Source organism: Sciurus carolinensis, chromosome 7 (assembly GCF_902686445.1).
Source record: "Sciurus carolinensis chromosome 7, mSciCar1.2, whole genome shotgun sequence".
NCBI lineage: Eukaryota > Metazoa > Chordata > Mammalia > Rodentia > Sciuridae > Sciurus > Sciurus carolinensis.
The window spans coordinates 87,852,258-87,879,423 of NC_062219.1; the positions used below are offsets into that span (position 1 = coordinate 87,852,258).

The 27,166-nt window shown below is 34.7% G+C and overlaps 1 pseudogene; it reads left to right on the forward strand.

Moving 5' to 3' along the window:
• Positions 1-26,820, forward strand: part of LOC124989269 (3-methyl-2-oxobutanoate dehydrogenase [lipoamide] kinase, mitochondrial-like) — a 31,798-nt pseudogene extending 4,978 nt beyond the window's left edge.
• The last annotated feature ends 346 nt before the right edge of the window (positions 26,821-27,166 follow it).

Genomic DNA, 27,166 nt, shown 5'->3' on the forward strand with positions numbered 1-27,166 from the left:
TACGGTGAAATCAAAAGGTTGGTATCAGATTTTCTGGGGAAGCATGTTTTAAAAGAAAGAAAACTGAAGTCTCTTCACACAAGCACAAGCACTTAGGGTATGAGAAGAGAAAGAAGGAGGGAAGGAAAAGGAAATCCACCACTGAGCTCTACTATAACAACTTCAAAAGAAAAATTCTGGAAAGAATTTGGCATTTTGGATTTATTAAGAAAAATGTCATTTGAAGAAGTTGCTTTTGTTTTATTGCAGAATTATATAAATACATTAGGTTAGAGTAGAGAGAGAAAGAATTTAAAGATGAGGGAGTGAGGATAGTTATTTTGAAGGTAAGGGAGAGGAAGTAGCAAGCAGAGGGCTTGAGTTTGAGGAAGACTCTAGACAAAAAATGCAATATTCATCCACCAAAGACCTGAATGACTGCTGCAGTCCTCTTACAAGTCCTGAGGCTGTGTCAGCACAGGCATTTGAATAACTGAGCTAAAATTTTGACTGACACTATTTCACTTTTAATTGTGAGATCTGAGACAACTTGAATATCTTCTACTAATTTTACATGGCATGATATTTTTAATAAAAACCACCATATTTTATTTCTAACATTTTCAAAAAAGTTCAATTTGATGAAAACACATTATTATGTTTAAATTATCATGAAGAAAGATGTGTGATGAATAAACTATATATTTTTGCTTAATTTTAGCATAATGAAAGGCAGAGGAACTAACTGGATCATTCAGGGAAAAAAATTGCTCATCATAGTTTTCAAAATGTGTTGCTGAGAACTAGCAGAGATATTCTCAGGTAGGTCAGGAGTTGGCAGAAGCAGGGAGTTTCAAGTTCCTGAAGTTTCAATTAAAGTTTATTTTTTCCTTTTATATATGAAGTTTCTTTTAAAATTATGTTAATAGAAAGATTGTTAAAATTATGTTTGAAAACTACTCAACAAAACAATGTGCCTGTATGTTGGGATACTTAGAGTCACACTTCCTGCCATTTTGAGTCATGACTCATAAACAAAATGACAAGATCAATAACCCACTAACAGGCTTGTGATTCTGGCCATCCTGGCTCCACAGCATTCTGGTTAAGCTGTAGATTATAGGAAGGGTTAGAATCAAAATGCTACAATAACATATCTTATAAGAATCTTGTTAGTTGAAAGAGTTAATTAGAGCAAGAGGCAAACTGTCCTGAAGAACAGAGGAAAAGTGGGGCTGCTACCGACTTGCAGTTTGCCTATCTGGTGTAAAATTTTGAGAAGATACAGAATAAGGACAATGAAGTAGAGGGAGTATTACTTCAATGTGTTTTTAAGGTAATTGGTTTTGCTTTTGAATGGTATTTTGCATGTGAGGCTGAAGCATATTGAGAAATAGAGTGACAAAGTTGATCATTGTTTTAAGGAAGATGATGTTTCCTGATGTGAATAGGAAGATCAAAAATGAGGAAGAAGCTTGAGACCACAAGACTCAATATTGTTTGGGGTAATGAGAAATGAAAGTGGAGCAATAAGTAACAATAAGTGTCTAAGTATGCTTTTAAATGTATTTGTATTAGTGCATTACTTTTTACATAATATTGGGGTTTGTTATGCCACATTTGTACATATACAAAACATAATTTTGGTCGATCTCATTCTCAGTACCTTCTTTTTCCTTTTCCTCCCTTCCCCAATCTGACTGATGTATTCTGCTGATCACCATTATTATTAGTAGTCATATTAATCTTATTATTTTAATAAATGCATTAAAGATGTTTTTAAATATGCTCAGCATAAACTATGGGACCTGGTTCCTAAATCTCATTTAGTATGCATTTCTTCCATGTTTACATAATAATAATATGTAGATCACAGGGATTTTGTGAGGATTAAGTAGAATAGTTTATGGAAGGGCCTTAGCAAAAATGTGGACACATGATAAGTGCTCAGTAAATGTTGATGACTAATACTAATATTCATGCTTATCAAGATTTATTTTAGGTTCAATTATTGACTAGCCTGCAATATGAAATAACAGCTGATTAATTTTTTAAATGTTAGATTTTGTAATTGTTAACATTTGGCTAAAACCTAATAGTCACAAAAGATTAGAAATATGAACACGTAAAAAAAATGAGTAAACTGAAGATAATCTAGAAGTGAAACTTAAATTTTTGCAGAAGATTGCTTCCAGAGGACTATGGTGAAGTTTGAAAACAAATGAAAGCAACAATACCTAATTTTATACCAGGCTATACATTCATGGATATATATTTTATTAAAGACTACCAGGCACAACAAAATAAAGGAAACCTTAATATATATATAGTTTTGGGAAGTTACCTATTTCTAACAACCATATTCAAATGGTAATCCTTTCTCTTTAAAATATATTTTTTAGATGTCTGACAATAGGTATTGAATTCATTACTCCAGAATATCTGTGAATTTATGATTCTACAGTTTCTCTGGATGACAAAGTTTTGAGAATTTGGTGAAATCCTTAGAAGAAGTAAAAAAGCATGCTTATAATTTTGCATATAACTTAGGACATTCACTGACCCTTAGAAATAATTAGTAAAACCTGATGTTTATGGTTCTTAGATTATGAGTCTTTACATTATATTCTTCTTAAAAATATTTATTTACTTATGTTTCATGTTTGCAATGGGGATAATAACACCTCGATCACAGGAATTTTGTGAGAATTACATGGAATATTTTATGTAAGGGCTGTAGCAGAAATGTGAGACAGGACCCCATGATGTTGTCCAGGCTGTCCTCAAACTCCTTGGCTGAAGCAGTCCTTCTAACTCATCAACCCAACTAGCTAGAACTACAGGCATGTGTCACCATGGACACCTCTCTAAAAATATATATATATTTTACTTTTTAATTAAATTAAAATTTTAACAGACACATAAAAACCCAAAGATTATACATATTAATGAGGTACAATGTGATGTTTTGATATGTACATACTGCATAATCAGGTTAAAAATATTTATCTCCTTGAACATTTATTAGGTCTTTAAGATGAAAACATCCAAAAGCATTTGCTAAATATGTGACACATTTGCTGTCTATAGTCACCCAGCTGGGCACTAGACCTTCTTATTCTTAATTGCAATTTAGTATCCATTTCTCAAACTTTCCCCATCCCTCTCTGCTCCCTATTCACCCCAGCCTCTGTTAACAGGCTTTCTACTATCAATTTCCACAAGACCAACTATTTTATATCCTACAAATGAGGGAGATCATGCAGTACTTTTCTTTTTGTGCTTGTCTAATTTCACTTAACATAATGATCTCCAGTTTCATTCATGTTATTGCAATGACAAGATTTCATTCTTTTGTATGACTGAATCCAAACATCTTTGGATTATAACAAACTATTTTGAATTATAACAACTTAATATAATTGTAAAAATAAGAAAAAAGAAAGCATTCTAATAAAAATTCTAGGCTTGTATTCCATTCTTTCTCATGTTAAAATTTCAATATCCTACTTAATATCTTTCCATATTGCCAGTGTAGTCATTATTATTACTTTGAATAGTTTTGTTTTTTAGTCTTCATACTAAAGATATCAATGGTTTATGTACCATATTTACAAGATGAAAGCATTCTGTATTTGTCTGCATAGTTATTCTTACCAGTGAGCTTTGCACCTTCCAACATTTTCTTCTTACTGATTGCTTTTTCATTTCAGTTTGAAGAACTCCCTTCAGCATTTCTTTTAAGACAGATCTGGTGGAGATATATTCTCTTAATTTTTGTTTGTCAGAGAATGTCTTTGTCCTTCATTTTTAAATAGCTTTACTGGGTATAGTATTCTTGGTTGGCAGGGTTTTTTTTCCCCTTAAGTTCTGCAAAATATCTCATGCCACTCTCCTGGCCTGTAAGTTTCTTCTGAAAGTCTGCTGTGAAGCAAATGGGTACACCGCTATGTTTTGTTTTGTTCTGTTTTGTTTTTTCCCTCTAGCTGCCTTCAGCATCTTCTCTATCTTTCATCTTTGAGAATTTTATTATAATATATAAAGTAGACTTAGTTGAGCTTAATTTTTTGTTTTTTTTGTTTTTTTCTATCAGGGATTGAACCCAGGGATGCTTAACAACTGACCCACATCCCCTGCCCTTTTTGTTTTGAGACAGGATGTCACAAGGTGCTGAGGCTGGCTTTGAACTTGCAATCTTCCTACCTCAGTCTCCTGAGTTGCTAGAATTATAGGCACCTGTCTTCGTTGAACTACATTTGACTGACTTTAGACCTTCCATTGATGTCTTCTGTTTTAAATTTCACCTAGCAGGTATTTAGTTTAAGGATTCCAGTTTCATTTCATAAAATTTTCTCCATTTCTAAAAGTTTCTCTGTTAGAGTAACAAATTATTTTGTGCTTTTAAGCTCATTAAGTTTCCATAAAACAGCCATTTTAAATTATCCATCTGAGGATTCAGATCTACTGGTTACTATCCGGTTTCTGGCACTGTATTTTTACCATTAGGTGAGATCACGGTCTCCTGAAAGTTCTTGCTTGGTATGCAATGTCCTTTGGGCATTTAAGGATTGTGTATTTATTCCAGTTTTTGTCATTTCTCTTCATGCTGTCTTTCCAGAAATTTTAATCAAGCTGTTTATTTTCTCTGAATATGTAGTTATTTCTGCTATTTCAGCACTAGATTACACCCTAAGTCCTGGTTTGCCATCAGTACATGGTTGGAATGTTGTCACTATTTCACCACCAAAGAATGACTCAAACCCACATTTATCTCAAATCCACAGTTGGTGTGTTTTGCCACAAGACCTGGGAGAGTACCTAAAAAGGATGGTGGATCCCCCAAGCTTCTCCCTGGGGTTGAGGTAGGCCCATGTGCCTCATCCACATTCATGGTGTGTGGTTAGACACTGTGGGATTCTACTTGACTCTAGGCAGAATCACCATCGATGGACCAGCCACAAGTTCCTGTACCATTCTTATGGCCAGCAATGCTGTAAAGTTGTATTACATCCTGAGTTCACAACCTACCAAGACATAAATTGCTCTGGAGCAGAACCAAGGGCCACACTGCTAAGGAGTGCCCACTGTTGAGATGGACTAATGGCCAATGATCCCTGAAACCAGCCATATAAATCCAATTGCGTGGGCCTGAACAGAAGTCCAATGGACTGGGACTGCTTGTCTCAGCCTGGCTCAGGGATGTTTCAGAAGCACTACCCTGGGCACAGGGTTCATTCAGATCTGCCCAGTGTTGAGTTTTATTGTCCTGGCAATGCTTTACAAGGCAAAGTCTTGGGCTGACTATCCCATCCTACTCCCAGGAAACAGAATCTTGATCCAGGCCCTGCTGCCTAAGGTTGGGGTAGTGATGGTGAAGGTATTTTCCTGGACAGTAAAGCTAATGCTGGTGTACATATGGGTATAACCTGTATGCTGAACCAGGTTTATGCCCAAGTATCACAAATTCAAGGACCTATAGTCTCAGTGACACTAGACCCACCCCACAACTGATGGTAATGCAGGCTAAAACATAAGTCTATTCCACCAATTATGGGATGGTCTAGAGGCTTCATTTGTAAGCACTGGCCTGGGGATAGCTTTGCTACCCAAGTTTGGGGGACTAGTGATAGATAGAAATAGTTGCTTGGTCACCAAGGCTGATGCTAAGTTTGGTCAAACCTGAGTCTCATAGTCCCAGGGGCTAGTACTGTTTGGGGAAGAGAGCTGTGTCCCAGGCCAACTACAAGACTAGCAATGATATAGAACATAACTCAAATCTGTCCCACTAGGGTACAGGTCTCTGCCAGATGCTGGAGCAGATCTAAAGGCTTTTTTGGAGTAGTTTGACCTAAATATGGAAGACTTTGATTTCTGCCTGGTCCTGTATGGCACCACATAAGATGGGTGTCTGAGCTCCAAGACAAAGTCCTATGCTTTCATTCAAGGCCTGTTCCTCATCAGGTGGAGTCTTGTTCCCTGCTCTGCTGCCTGAGGTTGGAGGAGACAGTCAACTGCCTCACCAGTCAGTTGTGGTGACTTAGTGTGTGGGTATTGGCCTGAGGGAAAGTTGGGCTCTGCCCAGCACTGTATTTCATCATGGTGGCTTAATGACTAATTTCATATCTAAGACCTGGACTTAATTTTCTTCTCCTCCCCAAGTGAGAGGCATCTTTCTTCAAACTGTTTGGAGTTGAAAGAGGAGTAATACCAGAAACTCTGTACTTTCTGTCTTCTTCAATGCATCTTTTCTTTCTGTTATGCTAGTACCAGACATAGGGGTTCTCATCCAGCTTCCTTAGCTCTTGTGAAGGTAGTATGGTACATGAATAACTCTTCAAACTTCCTCAATCTCCATGGAATTGCCAATGCTCTTTCTCAGACTTTAATCAGAAATACTTTCCTGACACTTCTATCAAGAGGGTTCTGCAAGGTTGGTGGTCACCATAAAGTCCTTGAATTGGTAGAACTGAGATTCTGGATCTCTATTATGACTCTTCCTATTCCTACTATCTAAAATGAGTCCTTGAGTTCTTATTACTCACTGCATTTGGTTATATTATGGGAGTACATTCACTGAGAGCAATGATATTCCTATTCTGAATTAATCTTCCAGATTTTGTATATTTTAAATTTAAGTAAGTGTGTTTGTGTTTGTGTGTGTGTAGTTTAGTGTATAAACATATATACATATTTATTGACATAAGTGCTGTTCAATACTTTAAAATATTGTCCATCAAAACTTATAAACCATCAGGAATCTATTCATGTAATATGATGGAAAAGGGCCAGCCAGGGTCTCATCTCTGTTAAATGGATTATAGTCATTTCTATGTTTAAATTTTTGCACTGTTGTCTGACTATTTCACTGTCATGGAAAATTCATCTTTGTTCTTGTCAGTCATCCTCAGGAGTTGGCCCTTGATCCCACATTGATGACTATAGTCCTACTACTAGAGTCAATAACTAGAGTTATTGACTTTAACAATGCAAACTGTCTGCCTGCGCACCCACTTGAACCTCTGGATGTCATCTTGACTCTAGCACCATGTTTTATAAGTTGTGTGTGTGTGTTGGGTAACCTACTGCATAACTCTATGTCAAAAATAAAACACACCCTTCTGCCTAACAGACTATTTCCTCTCCAACATCTGCCAATGAGGCTGTTCTCCCCAGCCCTTACTTGAGTTCCTAAAGATGGACCTTTCAGTGTTCAATTCTAAAGTGGTTAGCTGGGTCATGAAAAATTATGCCTGAGTTTAGACCAGACTCATATTTCATTCTTCCAGTGAAAATTTATTCATTTATCCATTCATTAATTCAGTCAAAAATTATTGAGTTCCTACCATGTTTCAAAAGTATAGAACAAACATTATTCCTAATGTGGTCTTTTGTTTACTGTAATTTTAAGCTTGAAACTCCTTTCAAAGCAAACTTAAATACATAACAGAATGATAAAAAGATTGCCTCAAGCTGGATAATCCAAAACCAACCTGTATGTTTTATAAACTTCCATTCATCCAGAGTTAATTCTTCATGCTAGTGTTGATTTGGGGATATCTGCACTGTCTAGAGATGAATTTGCTTAGCACTGTGCAGGGTAGGTGTGAGGGTGTGGGGAAAGCAATACTACCAGTGTCCAGTGAGTAGAGACCAGGAATGCTGCTAAACATTCTACAATGTATAGATTATCTTCCAAAGAAGAGTTATCCTGCCTAAAATGTTAATAGTGTCAAGGTTGAGAAACCTTGTTAACTTTTAAAGGAATTGAGATGGGAGTTTTGCTTGCCATCATTTGGCAAAATATGTTGGTCAGTATACTATTAGTTTCAGCATTTAGAATTTTCAATGTTAGTATTTGCCCAGGAAAATGTGGTAGATATACATATGAAAAACATTTTTCTTACTCAGAGAAAATCCTTCAATGTATGATACCATGGAAGGCTGACAAGTACCAGATCAGTCTCTAATATTCTAGAATGTTAAAACAATATCAGTATTCTTTCTACCTAAAAATTAACATATCTTCCTGCCTTCTCCATATGATAGAAATGAAAGAAGCAGATCATCCGGGGAACAGATGAATAGACAGTTTGTGAGGGTTTTGAGGGCTCCTTGAGACATTATTTCTTGATTGCATTAGAATGTAGATCCTTCAAATAACCCTATAGCTTTATTCGAACTTATCTAATTCCATATAAATTTATACAATAGCTCTTGAGATAAGAATGGTAAGAAAATGCCAATCACCAAATTAGAATAACTATGATTTATAGCTGTCTATTCACCAATTCACTAGAGATATTTTACGAGAGATTCAATCATGGGCATTTGGTTTGAGTGTAATTTTAGTGCAAATATTTCCATTTTGATTACTGTATTTTTTTTGAGAATTTTAATGAAAAAAATTTCTTGTGGTAATCATAATCTTTGAAGAGTTACATCAAACCCACAATATTTGTTTTTTTACTTTAGTTAATAATATATGAATGTATTATAGTAGGTAACAATTTTCATGCATAACAATGGTCTCTGGGTTAGAAGGAAATCTGTTAGAACTGGAAAATATCAAAAGAAAAAAGTGGGTTAATACATTTTCTTATGAATAAATTTACCTACAGTTGTATAACAAAGCTTGTTTTTAACCTCTCTTGCTAAATTTAAGATTATTTACTATACTCGTTTATTTTTTGTGTATACACAATTTGGTTATAGATATATGAGCACATAGAACCTCCAAAATATTGGATTTATTTTTACTTTCACTTGCCTACCATACTCCTTCAGCCTCTTTGTTCTAGAAAAGAAAGTCATTACTTTAAGGAAAATAAAACTACTTCTCAAATTTGAATTACAAAGGCTTTCCTATTTCCTTAATATTTCTTCATCGATGTTCCAATTTTTGCTTTCAACAAAATTATTAAACCTGCATTAGATTGTTTTCTGTTATGAATTCTACTGAGAAAATCAGAGATTTTACAGTTTCCTTATAATCTAATAACTCTATTTAACTTATGAGCAAACTTGGATACATTGTTCAGTCTGTACGCTCCACAATTTTCTTATTTTCAAAATAGAAGACAATAAAGGGTTCCTGGAAAAAGAACTAAGTTCTTACATAACACACACAAAGTGCCTTACCCCAGTAGGTATTCTGTAAATGCTAAATAACACTTAAAGATGCCTTTCCAGTTTTGTTATTGGTGGCAGAAGGAGTACTGTTGAAAAAAATTAGGAGTCACCACATGTTGGTATCATTATGTATTTAAAATGTTTTCTTGTAAAGGAACATGATTAATTGGTAAATTCAACATTACTTAGGCATACAAATTATTAAGTTTTTACTAGTTCCAAAGCTAAAGTAAACATTAACATAAATATACAAAAATACTTATATACGTGAATCTAAATAATCTCAAATTTTTATTATTTTTTTTTGTTGTTAAACTTTTTGTTCTGAGTCTCCTACTCCTGTAACACAATCATCACATATTTAACAGCCATTGAATTTTAGGGTTGAGATGGAGTTTAGGATCCTTTCAATCAATGCAGACATTCTAAAATATATTCTACATTTGAAATTTTAACTCTTTGTGGAACAAGTCAGTATACACTCTTCTAAATGTTTTCTTTCATTTTGTTCTACAAAATCTATGTGATGTATTAGTACTCTTCCTATTTTTGAGATATAGAAATAAGCTCAGAAATGTTGAGTAATTATTCAGGCTTAGCAAACAGTAATGGGAAAGTAGGAACTTAAACAATGACTGACTCCAGAGATTGTGTCTTAACAATTAAACCAAATTTGAAAATGCTCTTAGGAATAGGGTATTGTCTGTTTGGGAATTTTATTCTCGGCCACATTAGAAAGAACAAAGAACATAACTGCAAAGACCCAAAATCATTGATGAAGGGCTTTAAAAACCAGGAGAGAATTAGTCACTTCCCAGTTCAGATGTATTGCTCCTGGGGGATTCGGTACCTAAGATGATGAGTATATCTATTAAGAATATATTTAGTTGAAAATAGAAAACATTCCTGAAACAATAATTTAAGTACATTTAATTTGGTTCAAGCAGAGAAGTCTTGAGTAGGGCAAGTGACACTCTGCTAAGCCATCAAGGCCTCACCTTTTCTATCTGCCACTTTTGTCTTCTTAGCATGTGTCTTTGATGTCTTATGGTCATAAAGATGGCCTTTCTATCTCCAGACATTATGTCTGATTTCCAGATGGAAATAATGGGGAAGGATCAAAGGCAAAATGCATTTTACCTTTTATTCAGAAATAATGTCCTCCTGTGGGATTTCTCATAGGCCAGAATTACCACATGGACATCCATAACTGCATAGTAAATTATTTTATTTGAATTCATTGAAAAATAAAAATTGAAATTCATTTAATTAAAAGAAACGAGGAATGAATACACAACCGGTACTGTCTACAATAGTCCACTCCTTCACCCATAGCCCACCCCTTTGACTATTCAACATCATCTGTATAACACTTCATGACCACAGAGCACACCCTCCACCAAAGCTCATCAAAGTACTGAGTCTACCTTAAAGTGGAGGTCTCTGGATGAGGTGCACTGTGCTTTATTAGGTCTAAATTTGGATTCTGGTGGACTGATGACTTAGACACTCCCAAATAAGTGCCCTTCCATATAATGCCACACATCATATGGAAGTGTTAAGACATAGTAATAATAATAATAATAATAATAATAATAATAATACCTCCCATTAAAGAAAGAGGAAGAAGGAAAACACAGAGTGGCAGAAGCAGAAGAAAGTAGAATTGGACAAGAAGAGAAAATTTCTTGTTTTGTAAGTACATTAACTCTTATTACCCTGGCCTCTGGCCTCTGGAGGAACAAGTCATTTCTCTAATTAATTAACATGCCCACACTAGGGATGTCACACTCAAGGAGGATGTACTCATGGAAGGCTACTCCACTCCAGTAACCCAATTCCTGTTGATGTAAACTTGGGTGCTGGGATTGCATTAAGGACTGAACAACCACAGGCTATTGTCAAGCATAATTACTGTGGCCAGTATATTAGCTTCCAATGAATTCTGTGTGATAGGAACAAAAGGGAGAAATTGTGTCTACACCATTAGTTCTGAGGCCAAAAACCATGAAACTTTTCCATCATCCTTTTAGCCCTTTGGCTATACTTAGGTCAATATATTGAGGCAGTTTAAAATACTAAAAATTCTTCCTCTGATCTTTGCCAGTGGCCAACCTGTTTTATTTGACTGAGAATTTCTACCAGAATTGATTCCAAAAGAACTGTGAACTTGGTTTATCTAGTCCTAAAGTTCAAGTCTCAGATTGTGAATTCTAAGACCTAAGGGCAGAATGATATTCAATGTCATCAGTCTCTTGGAATCAGGACCAGAAGATCATAATTTACCAAAAAATCAATGAAAAAAGGATAAAAGATCTATTTTATTTATAAAATTATTTGCAGATAATGTCAGAAGAAGATTTGTTGGTGTTACATATGTTGTAAGTAATTCAAAATGCTTGTTAACTGAACAATTTGCTTTCTAAATGAATAGTAGAGAGCAGATATTTTTATATACACATACATATATATCTGATTATAGAAACACATACTAACATAATAAAGAAACATAGTATTGGCATTCTGTTCCTGGCCTTGTAGAATAAAATATAATAATCTAATCTCACTCAGAAGTAAAAAATAATAATAAAAAAGATAATTTTGACAGGTAAGTGAAGCACCTGAAAATATTTATTAACCATTGTAAGAATGAAAAATTTAATTTTCAAAGGGTGTTGAGACTGGGGGTAGATAGTGGTGGGAGACAAAGTTATTCAAGTTGGGATCTAAGGAATGATTCTCCCTGCTCAGAATCCCAAGAGGCTGAATTTTCAATTAAAGGAAAAGAATGTTGGAATAATTTCCTGTTATTAAACTGCACTAGATTTATGGAGAAGGGATGTATGCTAATTATTCTTAATAGGTAAGAAAATAAACATTTGTAGATTGAATTCATATCATCTGGGCCTAGTATTTAGGGAAATGCAAATCAAAACTACATTGAAATTTCATCTCACTTTAATCTGAATGGCAAGAATACAAATAATAATAAACGTTGGCAAGGAAGTGGTGGAAAAGGTACACACATACATTGTTGGTGGAACTGTAAATTGATGCAACCACTCTGGAAAGCTATGTGGAGGTTCCACAAGAAACTAGGAATGAAACCACCATATGACCCAGCTATCCTACTGCTCAGTATATGTCCAAAAGATCTAAAATCTGCATACTATAGGGATGCATCCATGTCAATGTTTATAGCAGCACAACTCACAATAGTCAAGCTATGAAACCAACCTAAGGTGCCCTTCAACCAATCAATGAATAAAGAAGAATGAAATTATGACTTTTGCCTATATATAGATGGAACTGGTCACTATCATGCTAAGTGAAATAATCCAAATCCAGAAAGTCAAAGGTTGATTTTTTTCTCCTATATGAAAAGCTAATCAAAATAAGGGAAATCAAAGAAAATAAAAAGGGGGATTTCATAAAAATAGAAGAAAGATCAGAGGAGTAGAGAAAGGAAATTGAGAGGGAGAGAGAAGAGATGGAATAATGGAAGAACAGTGAAATTAATCTAACCTAACTTTCCTATGTTCATATGTGTATATACCACAGTAAATCTCACTATTATGTACATCCACAGTATACTAATTACAAAAAAATTTAAAAAAAACCTGGAAATAAATAGCAGAAAGATCAGGAAGAACAAGGGGAGGGAGAGGAGAGGGAAAGAAAAAATACTGAGGACTGAATTAGAGCAAATTATATTCTGTGCTTCTATAATTATGTCAAAATTAATCCTAATGTTATGTATAACTAAAGAGAACCAATAAATAAAGATTCTTCCAGAAGCAAATCTTCTCATTATACTTTACAATGATCATTTTATTCACATTGGTTCATATTAGCTGACATTTAAAAAATAAATTGAAGCACTACTTTGCAATAGCTAATAAATGAACTATGTGATTGAGTTCAGAGTTTTTTTCCCATCTTGAATGTGAGTGATATATGATTTTCTCCGAATTTAAATGAACTCTACTAATGTCCTTATGGAAAACTTTATTTGGTTAGAATCAGTTAACTTGAAGTTTAAGGAAGACTATCACCTATTCTTTACCCCATGCTTTTGCATTAAGAATATCTTTTATATATTTGTTCTTATACAACAAAGACTATTTTAAAGCTATTTTAGTAGTATTTTAGTTTGACATTGTCCAGATTGATAGTAACCTCAGAAACTGAGAAGAGGCAAATGCAAACACTCTATCCAATATCAAGTCAGGCTCCAAGGAATACTTGGGGATAAAGTTCTAGTGAATGGGATCTTATTGCCAGAATCAGCCACCCAAAGAAACAGGGCAACATGAATGAGCACCAGCAGGGTAAAGAAACAACTGAATTGAATGCTTAAGACTTTTAGATATGAGATTTATCAGACTATAAAATGGCTACACTTAGAATTTTTAAAATATTTGCTTTAAAAAAACTGAACTAAAATATAATTATTGGTGGTATAAAATTATACAAGACAACTTGAAAGAAAAAGAAATGGAAGTTTCATAGTGAATAAACATTGAAATAAAATAATGGTTAGATTTAAGGGCTCATGAGAAGTTTAAAGAAGTAGGTGAAGGATCAAAAAATTGATCTGGAATGTGGCACAATGAGAAAAAAGATAAAATATGGCAGAAAAGCAATAAGTAGAACAGAATCTAAATAATCAGTGTTTTAAAAGTAGAGAACCAGAGAAAGGCATTATTGAAATTGAGTAAGAAATTTACTTATCTGATAAAAACATCCAATAGAGTCATGAATCATAGCAGAATAAATGAAAACAAGTGAACATAAAGCTTTTCTAGTTTAAACAAAGGAATGCTATAGATTAACCAAAAAAATTTGCAAACACAAACACTAGAGAGAAAGAAACTCTGTTTAGATTGACAATTGCCTTTTCAACAATAGCAATGAAAACCAGAAAACAGTGGAGTATTGTGATGAGAGAAACACCTGTTAATCTTGTATTATTACTTAGCAAGAATAACTTTCTAGAATTAAAAAGAAAAAAGACACAGATGAAGAAAAACATAGTTTTTAATAGAAAGATATTCCCTTTAAAAATTTCAAAAACTGTACTGCAGGCAACATGAAACCAATACCACATGGAAAATGCAAAAAGGATTGAAGAATAGGGAAAGTAGTAAATGTGTGGGTAAATGTTAACAACATTGAATGCACAAAAATATGTCTTTTTTGGTTTAAAACAGGATAGATGTATGATATCCAATAATTACGTATAAGTTAGGAAGCACTGGTTTAATATAATCCGTGTGTAATGAAGCAAAACTTGTATTTTCACATTTTAATAAATTACCTAACATTCTGACAATATTAAGGTAACCAATTAAAGAATATAAATAGAATATTTTAACTTTTAATTTATTATATTAGAGAGAACTCCAATAAATTTTTAAAAAGCAAAACAAATAATAAATAAACCAAAAAAAGAGAAAGAAATGGTGATACAAATAGAAAGTATAAAAATAGAAAAGAAGAAATAAAATCCAAATAGGTATGTCCCTCTCTTCTGAGCTCTTAATATTTTAGATATTTGCAATAATGATTTACAAATGTTTTACTGAAGATTTACTATCTTTACGCATCAGCAAAAATGTTAAATTTTATGTATGTTCATAAGGAGGTTTTCAAATTCTTACAGAAGGATATCAGCTGTTTTCCTGATAATGTTTTGTCTTTTGCTAATGTTATTTTCCTAAAGGTTAAATTTCTATATTTGCTTCTGCCAGTTATTTTGGGACATTAACACCTAGATCAAATTTAGATAACACCCCTTACCATATTAGCATACAATTTATTTGCCTGTAGAATAGTACATATTTGTTATTATGTATAGAAAGTCAAATTAACTTGCATCCAATACTCATGGAGTAGATACTAGACACAGTATTGTCAATAAAGACACCATTAAGAAAAGCATTAAAACTTTTGACAAGTTGGGTTTTCAATGTTCAATATAATGCAGAAGTGTTGGGGACGTGTTATATGAGTTTTAGAGTGTTTTAGTGATATATGGGGAAATTTATCTGAGTTTTTATATGATTACTATTGTATTCCCTAATTTGATTTATAAAACTAAAAAACATAATTAGTGATCCAGTTAAAAGACAAAGAGTTTCTCTCTTGATTGAAAAATGAAAACCCTATCTGAAAATTCTGTTTACTGCCTGAAAATGGAAAGATGAAACACAGATACTTTGGGCCTGGAACAGAATAAAAGACACAGGGACAAACAACACAAATACAGTAATCTGTTTCTTTCTCTTTTTTTAAACCTTTTTTAAAAATTCATTTATTTTGATTCGTTGTACACAAATGGGGTACAACTGTTGTTTCTCTGGTTGTACATGAAGTAGAATCACACTATTTGTGTAACTATACATGTATATAGGGTAATGATGTTTGTCTCATTCTGTTATTGTTCCTTCCTCCCACTCCTTCCCTACCCTCTTTCTCCTCTATACAATCCGATACATAACAGGGGGTGGGAGGGAGGCTAGAATGGAGGAAAGATGGATTGTACAGTCATCTGTTTCTTGATGAAGCTGCCAAAAAACACACTGGAGAAACGACAGCCTCTTTAACAAATGGTGTTGGGGAAATTGGATATCCCTATGTAAAAGAATGAAACTAGATCCCCATCTCTTGCTGTGCATAAAAGTCAACTCAAAATAAATCAAACACCTAAGTACAAGTCCAGAAACTGCAGCTATGAGAAGAAAAAGTAGTGGAAACACTTGAACATATAATACAGGCAAATACTTCCTGAATAGGATCTCTATTGCTCAGGAAATAAGAGGAAGTAAGACTTAAAAAATGGGACAGCAGCACATTAAAAAGCTTCTGCACAGCAAAGGAAACAAGAGTGAAGAAGTAACCTACCAAATGGGAGAAAATATTTGCCAGTTACTCTTTCAACAGAGGACTAATGTACAGAGTACATAAAAAACTCAAAAACCTCAACATTAAAAAACCAAATAACCCAGTCAGTAAGTGGGCACATGAACTAAACAGACATTTCTCAAAAGAAGAAATACAAATGACCAACAGTTATATAAAAATTTGTTCAGCATCTTTAGCCACTGGGAAAATAACGAATAAAAACTATGTTAAAAGATTCCACCTCACTCCAATTAGAATGTCAGTCATCAAGAATACAAACAACAAGGCTAGTGAGGATGTGGGGGGGAAATGAGCTCTTAAACACTGTTGGTGGGAATGTAAATTAGTACAGCCACTATGGAAATTAGTATGGAGTTTACTTCAAAAGTTAAAATTAGAACTGCCATGTGTCACAACTATACCACTCCTTGGTATTTATTCAAAAGAATTAAAGTCAACATACTTTAGAAATACATGTATGCCCGTGTTTATCACAACACAATCACAAGAGCCAAGTTATGGAAACAGCTCAGGTGTCCATCAACAGATGAACAGATAAAGAAAATGTGGAATATATATACACTATGGAGTTTTATTCAGCCACAAAGAAGAATGAAATTAGAATATGAATGGAACTGAAGACCATAATTCTAAATGAAATGCCAGACTCACATAGATATATATTATGTATTTTTTCTCATATATGGAATCTAAAGGGGGGGGCGGACCAAACAACAACAACAACAACAAAAAAACAGAAGAAAAAGGGTGCCATGAAAGTAGATGGCAGACTATTCGGGCTGAGGATGGTGTTCAGGGTGAGGAAATAGAAGAGGGTGAGGCTGGTATTGATGAAAATACATATTTATTTATATACAAATATATCACCATGAATCCAACCATTCTGTATAATTAATATGAAACCAGTAAAATAAAAAGGTACATTGGATAAATAAGAGTAAAAAATGAACAGCAAAATTATGTAAATACCAACCAATTTTATCTGAGTACAAAAATCAGTGGAGATAAAAGGGAAGCACAAAGTGAAAAAAAGTTCCAATTTATTAGCAGTATCTAATAATTTTAACTCATTTTGGCATCTAATTAAGTATAGTCTTTGTATGTATATGCATGAAACCAAAAGAATGAAAAGATGAATACAACATCAGAGTGGGAGATTTTAGCACATTTGTCTAGTAGCTGAGGGACCAGACACATAAAGTCAATAAGGGTATAGTAGATTGGAAAAACACAATTAACAAATTTAACCTAATGGTTCAATGACAAAATGCTCATTCTATTCAAAGAACACTTACAGCCTTTACCAAATTAACCGAACATTGTACCATAAAGAAACATTAACTAAGCTTAAAATTACTGGTATTATACAGAACACATTTTCTGGCCACAGTGAAATGGTTAGAAGCGATTAAAATACTCAGCAAAACTCACTTTTTGGAAATTAGATATTTCTTAAAACTCATAGGTCAAAGAAGAAACCAGTGAAAATTAGAAAGTGCTGAGGAGAGAAAGATAATGAAATTGGTGCATATCAAACATGTGATGAAGCTAAAGTGATTCTTAGAAGGAATTAGCTTTAAATCATTGTATTGGAAACATTTTTAACAACTCAAAAGGATGGGCTTAAGAAATTGAGCTAATACAATACAAAACTACAACTGAATTCACTGTCCTTAAAAATTGAAGGCAGAGTAAAAAACAACAAAATAAAAGGAAAACAGAAATACAATAGAGAAATCAACAAAGTGAAAAAATTATTTGAAATGAATTGTAAAATGAACAAACTCTCATAAGACTAAGCAATGGGAAAAAGGTGAAAAAATACATAACTAGATATTTTGCATAGTTTTAAATGATATATTATTGTTATCACTTCATGCCAATGAATTAAAATGAAAAACATTTAATTGAAGTATAACGAAAATGAACTTAAGAAGAAATAGAAAAAAATCTGAATATTGATTTCACTATTAAGGAAACTAAATCAGTAGTTAAGTCTTTCCTCTTGTATACCCTCCCAAAATGACTCAAATACTTGTAAATTCTATCAAACATTTAATAGATTAATTAATTCGATCCAACAAACTATTCTTAAATGTAGAATTAGAGGAAATATTCCTACATTTTGTCATGTTCCAGAATCTGAAAGGACAATATAAGACAATTACTGCCCAAACTATCTTGTAACATAACCATTGATATCTTAAAGAAAATATAAGCATTGTTTAAAAGTGATTAATATTCTGACAAATGTGCAATCATTTGGGAATTTAAGGTGGTTTAAGATAAGATTAGTTTCACATATATACCATATTAACAAATTAAGGAGACATAGATAATTATCTAAGTGAATGCACATAAAGAATTTGATAAAATTAAACGTTCATTTGTGTTAAAATTCTTATCAAGTTAAAAATTAAAAGTAAAAGACTTCTCTAATTGGAGATATTATCTAAAGCCCCAGAACATACCTAATGATATAACTGACAGTATTTCTTTTAAGATAATACAAAAGAGTTTCTGTTCTTATCATTTCTATTGGACATTCCATCAGAGCAATGAGGGAAGAAAAAAGTATAATATTTGTAAGTGAAAAAATAAAACTAATATTTTGCACAAGATGGCATAATATTTTAAAAGGCAGAAACCTCTAAAGAATTATTGCACAATTTATCAAGACTGCTAGACACCTGAATCAATAAAAAAAACTTCATGTTTTACACATTAGCAACAAAGAGTTAGAAATGGACTCAAATAAAACCTTTAGCATGGTACTTTAAAAATTACCAATTATGAATTGCACAAAAGTAGCTAAGACCTTAATGGAAAAAGTTATAAAACTAACTGAACATTACCAAGTAAGACCAATACCTAACTAAATGTAGAGACACACCATGTTTATGGATTAGAAGATAAAATATTATAAAGATAATTCAATTCCTTTAGTTATATTCAATACAATTCTAGTGGAAATGCTAACAAATTTTGTTGTTTGTTTTTTATTCTGTTAAGGAACATGACACACTCACTGATTCCAAAATGTATATAGCACTGTACTGAAGAGCAAAAAGACCCCAAATAACTGAAATACTGCTGAAAAAAAAAGTGCCTTTGTAAATCATGAGGAATAATTGTAAAGCTATAAGCTACAATAATTTAGTCAACAAACCCAAAGAGTACCCTGAAACAGAATTAAACAAACTCAAATGATGAATTGCCATTTCATAATAATTCTGATAAGGAGATATTTTAAGAAAAAGCACTGGAACAACTATGTGGGAAATTATGTTGGACTTAAATCTAACCAAAAAATAATTTCTGCATCATAAAAGTGACCAGAGAAAAAAGGAGAGATCTCCTTTCTTTTATTCTCCATTGTTGTGAAACAAAGGATTCCAAGACTTAGTTACTTGAGATAATAATGGTTTACCATTTATCACACACATACACAAAAAGAGAACAGAGAACAAAGATGGGAATACTAGTGTAGCTAAATCTCAAACAACACTGAACAAGATCTGCTCATTTTGGTTCCTGTTGATAAGAATTAGTATGGATTTTTCTTAACCCATGGCAATACCAGAGGAACAATCTTTTTGCCAATCCAGAATTTGGAAATCTGGACAGGTTCCATGTTTGGTCCTTCCAGCAAGTATATGGTAAGCTTTAAGTTAACACCTCTACAAAGTCTTTTATTTCCTTATCATTCAGGAACCACTTTTGCTAAATAATTTGCTTTATGGAATTTTAAGTGACCCTGTATCTTGCTCCTATCATCTATTACCTTTATCATCATCCACCAGCAGATCTGAATCCAAGGACACTGACAAGAAGCCTTACTTAGTCTCACAGCACAAATCCACCTTGTGCAAATGGCAGTGGTACACAGAATTTGTAGCTCTGATAAAGAGGAATTCTAAATAACAAGCTAACTCCAGAATACTGAACAAGTTTCCCAAGGGAGCTTCCCAATCCAACATCTAGGCATTGGATCGTATTCAAGTTATTCCACCCAACACATCATTCTTCTTATTCCCCAAGGCATGTCTACCTCCTTGTGAACTCTGCACAAGGTTGCTCCCTTCCTTGTTAACTTCGAGACTCTTAGTTGCATATAATGCCTGCTGCATAAGCATCATTTCGCTGTCCTCATTTTAAATCCAGAATTTTTTTTCATGTTTGCTTTTTGCCCCTCTCCCTTCAGAATCAGCCCTCTTCTAAGACTTGCTCCAGCCTGTCATTCTTATCACAGTACTGAAGCATCTCTGTTTATCAGACAAACTGTAGATTTCACGAGCCCTTCCCTGTGACACATATGAGGCAGAACCCCAAAGTGTCTTAATCTCTGCTCTTGGGGCATGTGAGATCTTCCTGAGGAAACAAACACATGAAAACTCAAACAATTTGAAACAATAGAAGAGGTAACACAAAATACAAGGTTCTTTGTAACCTGCTGGAAGTCAGAGGACATCACAGTTGACTAAGGTGATGAATCTATTCCCTTTTCCAGTTCTTCCCCAATGTCACTACACAGCATATACTCAAATAAAGCAATAGTTCCTGGGTGCATACTGCTAAGATCAAGAACAGAGAAAATGCAAATTCAAATAGCTAGAAAATAAAGCAAAAGAGTCAAGTGGTGAGAGAAGCAGAAAGTATACAGAATATAATGACTTTGTACACTTCATGGTTGTCATGAAAAAAAAATCTGTACAACTGCTCAAAATTGATGGAGATGAAGTCACAGAGAACCTCAGTGGAATTTGCTTTGGTTCTCTTTGGTTCCACTAAAACTTAATGGCTTAAAACAAACAAAAAACAATTCTGAATAAAGTAATGACGGAAAATATCTTTATGCCCATAATATAGAGAATGTTTTCTAAAACAAGCCCTCCCAAAATGTATTAATGGGTACTTTGAAATAGAGAACTTCTGCTCAAAATATCTGTAAAATAAATAAAAACCCACTAATTTGGAAGAAGTCATTTGCAGTATATATAACTGATAAAGAATTAAGTCTAGAATATATCTACAATATCACAAAAATCTACAAGAAAAAATATAAACAATCCAATGAAATGGGACTAAAAGAACAAAGAGGGAGGGGATCCACTCGAATATTCATTTCACTGGGAGAAACAAAAAGCCAGAAAATAGATAAGATGTTCAATCTCATCAAGGATTAGGAGAATGGAAATTGAGACATGATGAGAAGTTGATTCATACCTGCTACGTGGCAGCAATTTCAAAATCTGAGAATGTTATATTTTGCTTCCAGTGTGAAGCCACCAGACCACTGTGTGTTCTTGGTGGAAATGTAAACTGGAACCATCACTTAAAAAATAGCTGAAGTTTTCCAACTGAGCAGAATATGCACAAATCCTTTGACTTAGCAATTCCACCCTTGCCTATATTCCCGAACTATTTGCTCATGGATACCAGTAAATATGTGCAAGAATGTTTTTCGAAGTATCATTTGTTAACAGCTCCAAACTAGAAACAACCCAATAGTAGACTGATTAAATATTCCTCCAGTGGAATGGTAAATGGCAGTAAAATGAATAAATCAAAACCATATACAACATCAACAAAACTCAGGAGCAAAAAAAGAAAACCAAATTCAAGATTTTGTTGTACTTGACGATTCCATTTATATACAGTACTAGACCATCCAAAAGTAAACACTATGCTGCTTGCATATACAAACATATTTGGTGACTATTTAAAAAAAAATTCAGTAACAAAGAAATGATACAGAAAATATGATTATGATTTCTTGGGATGGTGATGAGGGCCAGGAAATAGGATGAGATGGGAGAATGGTGTTTACAAGTCAAAGTGATAGGAATACTGTATTTCTTAAACTGGATTGCAGATAAATGCTTTTTGAAGTGTTGTTTTTACCATTTTTGGTATTTTAGCCATATTTTACATGGTTTTTTATATCTACTCAATATTTAATGAAAATAATTGAAAAATCATCTTCAATAAGTGCTATAGGGAAAACTCACATTTATAATATGAAAAATGGAGAAACCCAATAATTTATATCCTATGAGACACACTAGGGGCTATCAGAGCAGGCCTGATTTTGTATGTCAACCATGGTGTAATTTCTTAAATACTTTTTTTCAATGTAGAAACCCTTAGATCTCACAAAGCCATAAAAATAAATGCTTTTATTAGTGCATTACAGTAATATGTAATATTAGGAATCACTTAAACATAATCACACATGCATGGGATATAGTGTGCTCTACTTTAGACAACAGTACTTCCCTTTCCCTTCCCTCCTCCCTCCTCCTGTTCCCCTTCCTCTATTCTACTGGTCTTCCTTCTATTTATTTATAGTTTTTTTATTAGTTATTTATAGATATACATGAAGATGAAATTCACTGTGGTATATTCATATGTGTACAAAGCATAATTTGGACAATTTAGTTCTACCATTCCTCTTTTTTCCCATCCTTTCTTCCTCTCCTTCAATCTTTCTCTGCTCCACTGAATTCAGGTCTATTTTCATAGGATTACACCTGTGCTCCTTGTGCCCTTATTTGGTCTGGTTTGCACTTATAAGAAAAAATATGTAACCACTGACTTTCTGAGTCTGGCTTATTTCACTTACCATGATATTCTCCAGTTCCATCCATTTACCAGCAAATGCCATAATTTCATTTTTCTTTATGGCCTTGTCCATGTATACCACATTTTCTTTTACCCATTCATCTGTTGACAGGCACCTGGTCTGATTCAAGAATTTGACTATTGTGAATTGCACTACTATATACAGTGATGGGCCTATAGCACTATAGAATATTATTTAAGTTTTCTTGGATAAATATCAAGGAATGGGATAGCTGGATCATATAGTGGTCTATTACTGGTCTTTTAAGAAATCACCATACTGCTTTCCAGAGTGGTTGTACTAATTTGCAGTCCTCAAAACAAAGTATAAGTGTAACTTTTTCCTTATATCCCACCAGCTTTATTAGTAGTAGTATTGTTAATAATTGCTGTTTGGACTGGAGTGAGATGGAATCTCAATGTAGTTTTGATTTGCATCTCCCTGATTGCTAGAAATGTAGAACATTTTTTCATATATTTATTGTTCATAGTATTCATTCCTTTGAGAAGTGTCTGTTTAGTTCTTTTGCCCAAATAATTGGAATATTTGTTTATATTTGTATTAAGTTTTTTGAGTTCTTTATATATTCTGAATATTAATACCCTGTCAGAGGAATGGTTGAGAAGGATCTTTTCCTATTCTGTAGCCTCTCTCTTTATGCTTTTGTTTGCTTGGCTTTAGAGAAGCTTTTTAATTTGATGCTGTCCCACTTATTGATTGTTGGCTTTATTTCTTATGCTTCAGGAGTCTTGTTAAGGAAGTCAGTGCTTGTACCAATATTGGAGTATTGAGCTTATGTTTTCTTCTAGCAGTTGCAAAGTTCCTGGTCTAATTCCTAGGACTTTGTTTAACTTCAAGCTGACTTTCGTGCAAGGTAAAAGGGAACTAGTTTCACTCTGCTAGTTGGAGCATTTTAATAAATTTGTTAAAAAGCCTCATTTGTTTAAAAGATCATCTTTTCTCCAAAGTATGTTTTTGACAACTTTGTCAAGTATCGGATGACTGCATTTATGTGCCAATACCACACTGTTTTTAATATTCCTCATGGTATAATTCAAGATCAGGTATTATGATGCATCTAGTATCACTCTTCTAGCTCAGGATTGATTTGGCTATTTGGCATCCCATTATTCCAATTAATTACAATTTTTTCTAATTGTGTGAAGAATGCTATTTGTATTTTGATGGGGATTGCATTGAATCTGTATAATGCTTTTGGTTATATGTTCTTTTTTGACAGTTTTAATTCCATGACAAGAACATGGGAGGTCTTTCCATCTTATAAGGTCTTCTTCAATTTTTTTCCTTTGGTATTCTATAGTTTTTATTTTTGAGGTCTTTTATCTCTTTGTTTAGATTTATTCCCTAGTATTTTATTTTATTGAGGTTGTGAATGGGATAGTTCTCCTGTTCTTTCTCAGCAGAGTCATTCTTGGAGTACAGGAAAGTGATTGAGTTATGAATGTTAATCTTTTATTCTGCTACTTTGCTGAATTTATTTATCAGCTCTAGAAATCTTATGGTGAAGGTTTTTGGGTCTTCTAAGTATAGGATTAGGTAATCAGTAAACAAAGATAATTTGACCTTTTTCCTAATTGTTTCCCTTTAATTTCTTTCTTTTGCCTGATGGCTCTGGCTAGAGTTTCAAGAACGATGCTGAATAGGACATCCTTGTCTTGTTCCTGATTTTAGAGGAAACAATTTCAGTTTCCTTCATTCAGTATGAGGTTGACCTTGAGTTTGTCATATCTAGCCTTTATAATGTTGAGACAGTCTCCTTCTAGCCTTAGTTTCTCCAGCATTTTTAACATAAATAAGTGCTGGATTTTATCAAAGCACTTTTGTGCAGGAATTGAAAATATGTGATTCTTGTCCTTAATTCTGTTTACATGGTGAATTACATTTATTGATTTGCATATGTTGAACCAATCTTGTTTCCCTGGGAATGAAACCCATTTCATCATGATGTATTATCTTCTTGATGTGTTCTTGAATGTGGTTTGCTAAAATGTTAATTTTTGCATTTGTGTTCATCAGGGATAGTGGTCTGTAGTTTTCTTTCCTTGATGTGTTTTTGTTTGATTCTGATATTAGAATTATACTGACTTCATAGAATATACTTGGGAATGTTTCCTCCCTTTCAATTTCATAGAATAATTTGAGGAATATGGTGTTAGTTCTTCTTTAAAGGTCTGGTACTATTCAACTGGGAATATGGTCCTAGCCTTTTCTTTGTTGGAAGATTTCAATTGCTGCTTCAATTTCATTGGCTGATATTCATCTGTTTAAGTTTTCTATATCCTCATGGTTCTCTTTGGGTAGGACATATGTGTCTAGAAATTTGTCATGTCTTCTAGATTTTTCAGTTTCTTAGAGTTTAAATTTTCAAAATAATTTCTAATGCTCCTCTGAATTTCAAAGGTACTATTAATCCAATGGACTTAATGGACATCTATAGACTGTTTTATTCATCAGTAACAGAATTCACTTTCTTCTCAGTGGCATATGAATCTTTCTCCCAGATAGATCATATTTTAGGGCACAAAGCAAGTGTTAGCAAATGCGAAAAATAGACAATTCCTTGCATCCTATTGGATCATAATGGAATTAAATTAGAAATTAACAAGAAGAAAAATAAAACAGAAATCATTTTAACTTGTGTAGATTAAACAATGCACTTCTTTTTCATTTTAAAAAATTTATTCTAGGGTTCCGCTCAGACCCTGGCCCTGGCTCTGGCCCTGCGATGGGAGCTACTCTCCCAGGGCTGAGCTTATCATCATCCTCCACAGATTCTCGCCCCTGAAGTCAGAGAAGGACCCTTGTCCACCCACACTATTTGCCCCTTTTTGGAGTAGCCTCCATCTGTTGGGTCTCAGGCCTACTGACAGCCCAGTCAGACAAAAGAGCAAGAGGATGATACTCTTGCTCCCCAGCGTCAATGCTGGGGAGCAGCCCTCAGGCTGGGCCTTCACTTTGGCCCCTTGTGGGGCCCTCACTTTTGCTATGGGCCCATTCGACATCTGCCACGGATGCACACCATGTGGAGATGGCACGGGAGTGCTCCAAGACGGTCACTTCCTTCTACAATCAGTCGGCCATCGACGTGGCAACAGAGAAGCCCTCAGTCTGCCTCACTCCAACCATGATGCTCTATTCTGGCTGCTCTCAGGATGGCAGTCACCTTCTGAAAAGTGGTGGGTACCTGCAGCAGGAGCTACCGGTGAGGATTGCTCACCATATCAAGGGCTTCCGCAGCCTTCCTTTCATCATTGGATGCAACCCCACCATACTGCATGTGCATGAGCTGTATATCTGTGCCTTCCAGAAGTTGACAGACTTCCCTCTGATCAAAGACCAGGCAGATAAGGCCCAATACTGACAACTTGTGCGACAGCTGCTAGATGACCACAAGGATGTGGTGACCCTATTAGCTGAAGGCCTGTGTGAGAGCCGAAAGCACATAGAGGATGAAAAGCTTGTCCACTACTTCTTGGACAAGACACTGACGTCAAGGCTTGGGATCTGCATGTTGGCCACTCATCATCTGGCGCTACATGAGGACAAGCCCGACTTTGTTGGCATCATCTGTACTCGTCTCTCACCAAAGAAGATTATTGAAAAGTGGGTGGATTTTGCCAGACGCCTCTGTGAGCACAAGTATGGCAATGCACCCCGAGTTCGCATCAACGGACATGTGATTGCCCATTTCCCTTCCTATGCCGTTGGACTATATCTTGCCTTAGTTGCTCAAGAATGCCATGAGAGCCACAATGGAGAGCCACCTAGACACTCCCTACAATGTTCCAGATGTGGTCATCACCATTGCCAACAATGATATCGATCTCATCATCAGAATTTCAGACTGAAGTGGAGGCATTGCTCATAAAGACCTGGATCAGGTCATGGACTACCACTTCACTACAGCTGAGAACAGCACTTAGGACCCCTGCATCAGCCCACTTTTCAGCCACCTGGACATGCACAGTGGTAGCCAGTCGGGACCCATGCACAGCTTTGGCTTCAGGTTGCCCACATCACAGGCCTACGCTGAATACCTCGGTGGTTCCCTGCAGCTGCAGTCCCTGCAGGGCATTGGCACAGATGTCTACCTGAGGCTCCACCACATCGATGGCTGGGAAGAAAGCTTACGAATCTGACCCCACAACCTTTGGCCTGCTTTCCTGCCCAGGCTGGGCCACGCTCCTTGCCAGGACCTTTTGAGTCAGGCAGGATTGCACTCGGCTCCACACACTGCGGCATCTTGGGTCTTAGGGCCCCATGCAAGACAGATGGACTTACATGGAACTGGGTGCTACTCCTTCTCAAGAGGGCTCACTTCTTCCTTGCCTCGAGGGGGAGGAAGTGGGGACCTCTGAGGCCTCTCCACCAGCTCCATCATTCTTGTTCCTAGGGAACCCCTGCTTTAACATGTTTTTGTTATTAAAGTTCACACTTTGAATGCCAAAAAAATTTTTTTTTTGTTCTAATTAGCTATACATGGCA